The 9,824-nt window shown below is 38.1% G+C and overlaps 1 long non-coding RNA gene across 1 annotated transcript; it reads left to right on the forward strand.

Moving 5' to 3' along the window:
- Positions 1–1,510: 1,510 nt before the first annotated feature.
- Positions 1,511–2,196, forward strand: LOC126382434 (uncharacterized). Its single transcript, XR_007569059.1, has 2 exons — positions 1,511–1,754; positions 1,960–2,196. It is a non-coding gene; the product is annotated as an uncharacterized LOC126382434 (long non-coding RNA).
- The last annotated feature ends 7,628 nt before the right edge of the window (positions 2,197–9,824 follow it).

Genomic DNA, 9,824 nt, shown 5'->3' on the forward strand with positions numbered 1-9,824 from the left:
CTGCGCTCGTAAGCTTCTTACAACTTGTATAAGCTTTTATGTCAAACCTGAACTGAGTTGAACCTTTTTGACGGCCCATTAGTTCAGTTACTACTAGTTGTGTCTTTTGAGAATAGTTTGTGACGTTCCAGTCGCAGCCCAATACCAATTACAGTTTAGAGTACCTACGCCTAACTAGGCTATATGTTCATTTCACGAATGTCATATTCATATTAATTTATTGCAAAGTCACACGCAAGTCTGTTTATATTTAATAACTCAATTGTATAAAAATATTTTATGTTTATTTCTTTTAAAGAACGTCTAGGGCCCTGTGCCGAGGTTTTCCTTGCAGCTTCTTTTCCCAGACTATACAGGTTGTGAGAAGCTGCAGTAGTTTTAGGTGGATGAGACGTTCGTTATGTAAAAATCGACGTTTCAAAGTGTAACTATGTTACCTACTGAATAAAGATATTTTTGAATTTGAATTTATTGTGTAAATTGTTTTTGATTTAAAGTTACTAAATTTGTTTATATTAAACGCTTTTATTACTGGATTGGGTTTATTTTTTATTATGTAGTTTTTAGTTGTATGTTTCATTATGCTTTTTGGGAAAATACTAACACAAATTAATAAGATTGTTAATTTAATGTATATCGTAATTATAAAATATTCTAAAAGGAAACTGTGAAAGCGACTTCTTTCCGTTTGACATACCTACTATGTTGAAAATTGACCACCATTACTTACCTATATATACACAAGTAATTAATTTTTAAAACAATTCATCTAAAAAGTACTATTAAAATTTGTCATTTGTAGATATAAATAATATTGCTTTTGCTTTTGGTGTCTGGGACAATTATTCCTGTTCGGCGCGTCATTGTCGCTGGGGTGGAGGCCTCTTACTTAGTAGGTCTTTCTGGGCGCCATCACACTCGCGTCAGACAGAGTACTGCGGCGTAAAAGGGAAGCCATTGCCCAATTTTTCCATAAAAACAAAACCCTAAAGACAAGAGTAACGTTAAAAAATCAGTTGGTTTATGAAATACTTACTTTACCTACACTAAGAATAGTCCCAAGTATACAAAATACTAAAAAAGTCCTGTGTAATAACTGAAACAAAAATCTCAAGAGCTTAGGAGTATCGGATATTATCTGTAGGAGAATATAGCTTAATGAAGCTAAAATAACCTAGAGAACGTCTCCAATTAACAGCACTACCTCCATTAGCCGGTAAGATGTGCTTCACCGGCGATAACTGGATATAACCGGGTATAACCGCCCATAACTGGATCCCGGACCGGCGAGACACGGCTAATCCGGACAAATGAGTCGCGAAAGATGACATCCACGCGCTAATTGGAGTACAAAATTAAGTGAGGTCGCTCAAGTGTAATGAGTCCGTAAAAGCTTGTTTTAAAAAGGTACAAGACGAAGGTAAATGTAGAAGTAAATTGTCCAGAATTTATAGTGCTAAGAAAAAAAGAGCTTTAGCTCAGTTGTGCTTGTCAAATGGATAGGGTAAATGTGGGATAGACGCCTCAGTGGGATAGTTGCCTCAGTAAACACATAGCGACATGTATAAACATTAGACCCGTTGTGTTTTGTTTTAACGTAACCCTACCCCCGCCCGTCCTTAAGTCAGTGCCACGCACTTAGCTGGAATGGGCGTGTCGCGAATTGTGAGACAATGAACATTTTTTGCGGTAATTAATTCGTGAATTTGGTTCGTCTGAAATATTGATAAGCTCGCAACTTTTGATTTTATGAGGTAAGTGTCTATATTTTTGTTTTATTTAAGTGTAGATGTCTTAAATAAAAGATTTTGTTAATTATTTACGTATGTTTTATCATTGAAGTAAACAATATTTTGCGCGGAGTCTATCCCCTCGAAAAAGGATAGATGCCTAGTTTTTTGTGAGTATAGATGCCCTTTGAGGCATGTATGAAACTTTAATATTTTTTTTATATTTTAGATATGCCTCGCAAGTACGTGCGCAAAGTAGGGGCAAGCCCTCGGGGCGAATGGACGGAAGATGCCCTAAGAGAAGCTTTTGAAGAAATGAGGCAGAATAAGCACGGCTTGAATGAAATATCTCGTCGATATGGAATTCCTGCCAGGACCCTGAAAAGACGTTTCGTGAAACAAGATACTAAGAAACTTACTTTAGGTACTTTGTCAATTAAATCATAATAAATAAATCTAAGACAATCTTTAATTATATGCATAGGGCATCTATCCCACAAGCCAAATCATTATTATGGCATCTAACCCACACTTTAGGCATCTATCCCCGATTATAATACTTTTTTATTTCTTTTGTACAAAAAAAAATACAACTATTAATGTTAAAGTACTTTAATTATTTATTTCATTAATAAGTACACAACACATCACAATCATTTAATTTTTATGAAAACTCATATTCTATCATTTATTTGCCTATTTCAAAAAGTGCGGCAACTATCCCACATTTACCCTACTATTATACCTAAGTCGTAACATTAACTACTTGGCGCAAGCAGGACAGATATATATGTATAGTACAACCCAGTGCGAAAGAGATAAAAGTCATGAAAATGTGCTGATAGCTGTCATTCTAAGCATGCTGTAGTTTTTGGGAAATAATTGTCTAATCATGTATTTATTTAATGCATGGCCTAGCACATAATATGCGGATAATGCACAACTCAAACTTAAAAACCCAAAAATATCTTTATCCAGTTATACTTTGAATTGTTACACGCAAAACCACCACCAAAAGAATCAACATACGTGTTTCGAACCACGGAGCATATTTGTTCAGGGTGTCCTGTTGAGCGCCGAGAGTCCGCCGGTGGAGTGAATTTAATGGATTTCCTATAATTATAATACATTTTTGATGTGACTTATTGTAGCTTTGCCATATATATAGATTAGCTAATCAAATGGGAAGTCCGAGAGCTTTGTCCCGGTACAAAATTTAATACAACAGGCCTGAGGGTGCCCAGTCCGGCGCGAACTTCGGCTCAGGGCGTCGACTGAGAGGATTTTATTTGAAAGAATTAATTGATACTAATGAACCGATAGCGCTAAGCACTGAATGAGGGACGTAAAAAAAATATCAAACGCTGAAAGTTATCTTCTAACTTACTCGTAGATTTCTTTTCCCCATTAAGTATCCAGAATAATAATAAGTAATAAGATTAAATTGTCTTAAGGGGCCTCTACGTGTTGGCTTCTGCCCCACCAACGCCTTCCAAAAAGGACTCTACAGGCCCATACAAAGTATCGTATTTACAGATATGTAGGTATCTAGGCGAAAAACATAAAAATTGGAACTTAATGTAAGAGATATAAAAATATATTTTTTTTAAATAATAAAAAGTAAAAAGAAACGAAAAAGTAAAAAAATAACGATTGGAATTATGTATCTCAACCGGTCAAATCGGGAGTTCCATGATATTTGCGTTGTTTATAATAAATGTATACTGCAGTATGTACGTGTGCAAAATGTGTGCAGTGTGGATTAAAAAACATGGACGAGATAAATCGGAGTGAATGGTTCGCCAGCGGAAAATAAACATTAATAATGACCGGCATCGACCGATCGGGACGATGTCCGTCACGTAAAACTGCATTCAATTTTATAGTCATAGGTACATTTATATACTATCTAGGGCCAAACAAGTTTGATATTTTTTATTTCAATATTTATTATCATCCTTATCAGCCGTACGACGCCCACTGCTGGGCATAGGCCTCCCCCAAGGATCTCCAAGACGATCGGTTCTGCGCTGCCCGCATCCAGCGGCTTCCCGCGACCTTCACCAGATCGTCGGTCCACCCTGTAGCGGGCCTACCCATGAGCGTCGTCCGACACGTGGTCGCCATTCTAGAACCTTTCCGCCCCAGCGGCCATCGGTTCTCCTCGCTATGTGTCCTGTCCACTGCCACTTATAATATTTAGTATAAGTAGGCTTATTCCTGCAGACGCCATCTGATTTTATTTTAAGGCATAAAATTTATATAAAATTTATGGAACACACGTTAATTTTAAGCAGAAATCTAAAACAACCGTCAAAAATTTTACACTGGCCAATACCCCGACAGAGTTAAGCAGACAGCACGTCAAACGGACCACCAACCAGCGAGATGCCTATTTTATTCGCCCGGGTCAATTATCCGTTTTCAAATTAACCTATTGACAATCATCAAGGGTATTACTAAATGATTACAATCCCAACAAAAACATTTTCATATAAAATGTCGCCAAGACGAGATCATATTGTAAATAAAAAAATCATAAATAAGTTAAATAAAAAAAAAGTATATTTTTCGTTAGTTATAGATCTGTCTTTATTTAGTAATCAGAATTTCATAATTTATCTTGAACATAGTACACGACTCCATTAGTCCGATCTGATATTTGCAGCTTGGATAACCTGCGCAATACTATATAGTAGATACACCTAGATTTTTTAATTAGAAAAATGTCATAAGTTATGTACTTAGGTTTAAACGTATTTCTAATTGATAAAGTAAAGCGTTAACGCAAATAGAAAGCACTTTAGCGAAGCCCTCAAGTGTTTTAAAGCTTCGTACTTATTTCGCAAAAAAGGATCCCTTTTTTCACAAAAATAAGCGGCGAGTACATTGTCATACGCCAACAAAACTAAGTGGTCGTGTTTACTGACACATGCGGGCGACAAACACATCTTGACCCGACAACTTTTGTTTGACTTTGCCCCTTGCTTCCTGTTACTACTGCCTCTGGCCATTTGTCTTTGCATTGTAATATATAGTTATATATTGATAGTTATCAAAGGACATATCTATCCCATTATAATACGCATATATACATAAACCACCGCGTTCAGATCCAGGGTGTTTTAAAGAAAGGCCAGGAAAAGTACTCTAAACTGGCGAGTTTGCTACAAGTCTTTCATGAGAGTGGAAGAAGCGAAAGTGGTGTGTCAGGGTCGTGGTAAATGGAATTCCGTGGTCTCTGCCTACCCCAATGGGAAATAGGCGTGATGTATATATTTTTATAACTTTTGATGGGTTTGCTCTTGTCCCCAGACTTGCCCGAAGGCACTGACGAGGCCTAAGATGGAGCGAGCTCGCCCAGAAAGTGCCTGTTCACTCTGGCCTTGAAAGTATGTATTATGTATGTGTATATACATATATGTATATACATAAACTCACGCCTGGAATCGCTATAGGGGTGGGAAAACTCACAGGTAATCAATCAGAAGACAATTTGCAGCCACAAAAGTCAAATCAGTCAATTTCATTGTAGTTTAAACCATTATTACACAATTAAATAAGCACTGAAATTGATCCCAATAATCACATTAACCACCAATGGGTCAGGACCCATTGTTCATCAGATCAAAATGTCCATTTAAAATGACATTCAACGGCGAGTTTATTACCGACTTGTTGGGAGTTAAATCGAGCACCCGGCCGCACTTCAGATTAGTACCCAACGAGGTGACTTGGCGAGTCGTGACTTAGCGACTCGCAACTTGGCGACTCGTACTTGGGAACTTGGTGTCTCAGTAACCCGGTGACTTATCATCACGTTCGTATAAACACTTCTGCCAAGTTCAGTACTAACATGTATGGTGAAAGGTTTCGAATGATGTCGTATTATGGGAAACTAGGTGTTGTATTATGTAGTTACGCGATAAGTACAATAAAGTTCCTCTCTGAAAAGTAGGTACCTTATAACGGACGTAGGGATTTTGATGTAGTATTTGGATTTTGATCTATCTTATCACCATCTCTCTAGCGTTCTTTGTTTTTTTGGGAGGAGCATAGCATAGATGCATCCGGAGCGACGGGCACGAGTCCTCAAGGCAGGCTTAGAAGTCGAAGCAGACCGCGTAAAAGATGGTCTGACGAATGCTTATCGGAGGGATTGGAGATCGCGCAACGTCGAGAGTGGAAAAATCAAGGGCAGGCCTTTGCCCAGCAGTGGGATCGTATAGGCTAGATAAGGTAAGGTAGCATAGAAATATGTACTCCGTCACGATGTAACCAGAAAATAATTAGCTAAAACCCCGCACAGACTCTGAAGCCTTATTTTCCTCGCGTCTGACGGTCCTGGCTTAAGGTCCTCACTGGCTTGTCCATAAATTAAGAGCCCCACTCATTGCCGTCTTATCTTTACGAGGGTGCGTGCCCACTCGCCGTGGAATTAAGTAATCACACGGATGTACTCCGGGATTGATCTGACGACCTTCTCTTGATACATGCAGTGTTATTGGGACGTTCCGTTTAAGGAGTACTTAAGTACAAACATAAATTCACGCTCGCAAGCTCTAATGGAGTAGATAGAGTTCAAAGTAAGCAGGAAATAACTTGCAGGGACTTTTGTTACGAAGTCCTGAAATACAAAGATAATATAAATCACTACGTCTGAAATAGATAAATTTGTTGACGTATAGTTTTTTTTTACTATAGAGTGGTTGATAAATATCGAAAACTACACGTTTTCCATTCATCGTCACTAATTTAAGAGCCACGCTCTTGTTTTAATTATTTATTTTCAGGGACATTAACAGTAAAATAAATGCTAACAAAAAAATTCAAATATATAATTGGCACCAAGCACCTCGGAACAAGTTGTCGGTGTAGCATTCTCCATGCTACTTTTTAGGGAATAATAGGGCAGTGGTTTCCCTCTTGCCTTTTGTCCCTCAGTACTCTGTCTACTCTGGGCGCCGTCCCACTCGCTTCAGTTATTTTCCATTATAGTTCCAAAATGGACATAAATTGATAGTCAAATGTGACAACAGAATCGAAATGTATTGAGAAAATAAATAAAAATAATGGCAATAAGAAATCGTGACGTCGCCGTGTTCCTATTTTATTTCTTTCGAAATCCTTGTTTACAGAGTTTGGAGCCAGTTCAGAGTAGATTCCACTAAGAACAAATGATAATTAGCTCCTTTTAGCACTGAGTTCAGCTCTGCCTTCCATGCAAGACTTTGTTCTTTCGCGTTACTTCACAAAATAAAGCCATTAGATCTTTATCTTTAATGTACTTTTGAACAAAAGCTGATCTTGCTAAACTAGGCTAAAAGTACGAGACTTTGCCAACGTTGCCTCTGCTAAACGACATTGGCTTGGATGGATCTAAGTAAATATGCAGTTTCAAATAGTACCTATTCTGAGGTTTATGCGTTGATAATAACCGCGTATTTTAAAACACAATGCTGATTCCTGTTAATTTTAAGTTATAACTGTCATTTTCCTATCCGCCGAAAAGGAAAGGACTATATACGTCCCATTATTGTACTGGGCACAGGCTTCCCCTCTATCAACTGGAAGAGATTAGGGGCATACTCCACCACGCATAACGCGTGTGTGTGTGTTTTTTTTTGTTTTTTTTTTTTGGTTTTTTTGACGTGACTTATTGTAGATTTGCCGCAGATGGCATTAACTACTTGGCCGGACAAATGGGGAGCGCTGAAGGCTCTCACCCGGTACAACGTTTAAGACAACAGGCCTGGGGGTGCCCAGTTGGGCGCGAACCTCGGCTCAGGGCGTCGTCTGAGAGGAAAAATATTTGAAAGAATTAATCGACCCTAGTGGGTCGACAGCGATAAGCGCTGAATGAGGGAAATCGTTGACAACGCCGGCGGGGTCGGTATCGGGGAGTGTGTGTGTGTGTCTCAATCAAATTGCTTTAAAATCGTTAATTTTCGCCATTTTGTATAAAGGTTCACCTATTAAACCGAAGAGTAGGTTGTCAAAGTGTTTATTGTGTGCTAGAAATGTGATCATCTCCCGTATACTGTGATAGCGTATAACTCATAAGGCTGTATATTTTAAGAGGCATATCAAGTATAATGTGTTTGATCTAACATAATGTTGAAATTCAAGATTGAAGTACCCGTCAAAGTTTCGTCGTCGAGTTTATGGATATTATAATATACTTAACCTATATCACAGCCTTTAGCGGCTCTTAAATAATCCTGACACCAGGGTTGATCAGGTCGGTCATCACAACCTACGCAAGAGAAAATGGCAATTATAACTAATAGGATATGATCTACGTATTATTAATAAAGAAAGTACAATCTAATAGGGTTGGCAGAGCCATGAGTCACTAGTCTAGACAAGTTACCTATTTTCTGATATATATTTTATGTATATATTTTTTTTACTAGTTCTAGAACTAGTAGATAATAATATATTGTAAGGTGGCAGGTGATCCATGGCCCATAGTGTTAGAAAAAACGATTCCGGTTGATTTTTAAGACATGCCCTGGAAATAATTAGCTAAACACTGAACGCGTTCTGTTTTTTAACCGACTGCGTCGCCAAAAAGGAGGGTTATGTGTTTGACTGTCATGTATGTAGTGTGTTGTGTCATACTGTTTAGAACACGATGTTTCCGTTGTCGGGTTGCATTGTAACTTATATTTTCTTATTCTTTCGTCAAAGCAGTATAGAAGCATTCAATCTGTATTCAATAGTCAGTACAACTATTATTATGATAGATTTACCTACTAGATACCACTGTAGTAGGTATAATCCACCTAGCATTGACGACGCTCGCTACTGTATCTCGGACTACGGCTACAAATGGAACAGGCGTCGATGCGAGAGCTCTGAGCGAAGTGTAAACTAAGCCTAACTAAAACTAGCTTAGGCATACGAGTGTGGCACGTGTGGAGTTTCAGGTCATACCTCTAGATTGTTCGCATTCGCATATCTGAAACTATAGTTATACACACCAACGCGCCAAAACAACTTTAAAGTACCTCTTAGAATAAGAATTCTTATTCTTATTCAAAGAGTACAGATTTCAAGGGCCAAAACTCACAGTCACGTCGCCAAACAATTCACATTGAAATGTTTGGCAGGTAATACTTGACGCTGCTTAGGCAACTTGGCGACGCGTTGGCAACTTGGCGACGCGTTAACAATTGTTTGGCGACGTGTCCTTGGCGTCTCGGTGGGTGTCCCTAGAGTCATTCATAAATGCCAACGCTACACAGTACGCTCTGATTCAGCTTAGCGGACGCGCAGCTTTAGATCCTGAAACCTTTTTCCGAGACCAGAGATTTAGCTTTTACGTTGACAATCTCCTAACCTCAACGGTCAGGTAACTCCGACACTACCAGGTGGTAGTACTAATGATCACGGTCCTCACGGTTGGGCATTGCCCTTACAAGTAGAAAATGAGGTTATAATGTAGTACATTTCTACGGAATCAGAAAGAAGAACTTTGGTTGCTTGTACTAATTAATATTTCGTACTAAAATTGTGTACAAAACTTACACGTGTCTCAAAAGCCTTAGAAGGATATTATCAACTAAATATCTGACGGAAAATTAATTTTGTATTTAAATCTTAGGAGCGGATGATAGACCGGAACTACAATGACGGAAAGACTTATTGTTGGTTTTTATTAACATAAAATTATAATTTAGGCTGGCCATTCAGTTCACTCAGTCAATTTATAATAATTGAGTACAGTCCTGAGCAATATAATGTACCCATTTTAGGACTCTGTCGCACTATCATATTTGACATTTAGTGAGACTTACAGTTCAATTTGTCAGAAAAATTAATGTGACATGGTACCAAAATGTATACATATTAATGCTCGTGACCGTACCTACTTTGGTGATTTGACCAGACTTCTATAAACTTATAATTAAATGTTGCTTGATATTTGGATCACATTATGTATACAATACTTATAACATAACAAATACTTTATTGTACATAGAGGAAATACAAAACAAAAGAGAAATAGAAAGAGTACAAAAGGCGGCCTTGTTGCTAAGTGGCAAACTCTTCCAGGCAACCGTTAAGTGTAGGAGATATATTGCTTGT

Source organism: Pectinophora gossypiella, chromosome 4 (assembly GCF_024362695.1).
Source record: "Pectinophora gossypiella chromosome 4, ilPecGoss1.1, whole genome shotgun sequence".
NCBI lineage: Eukaryota > Metazoa > Arthropoda > Insecta > Lepidoptera > Gelechiidae > Pectinophora > Pectinophora gossypiella.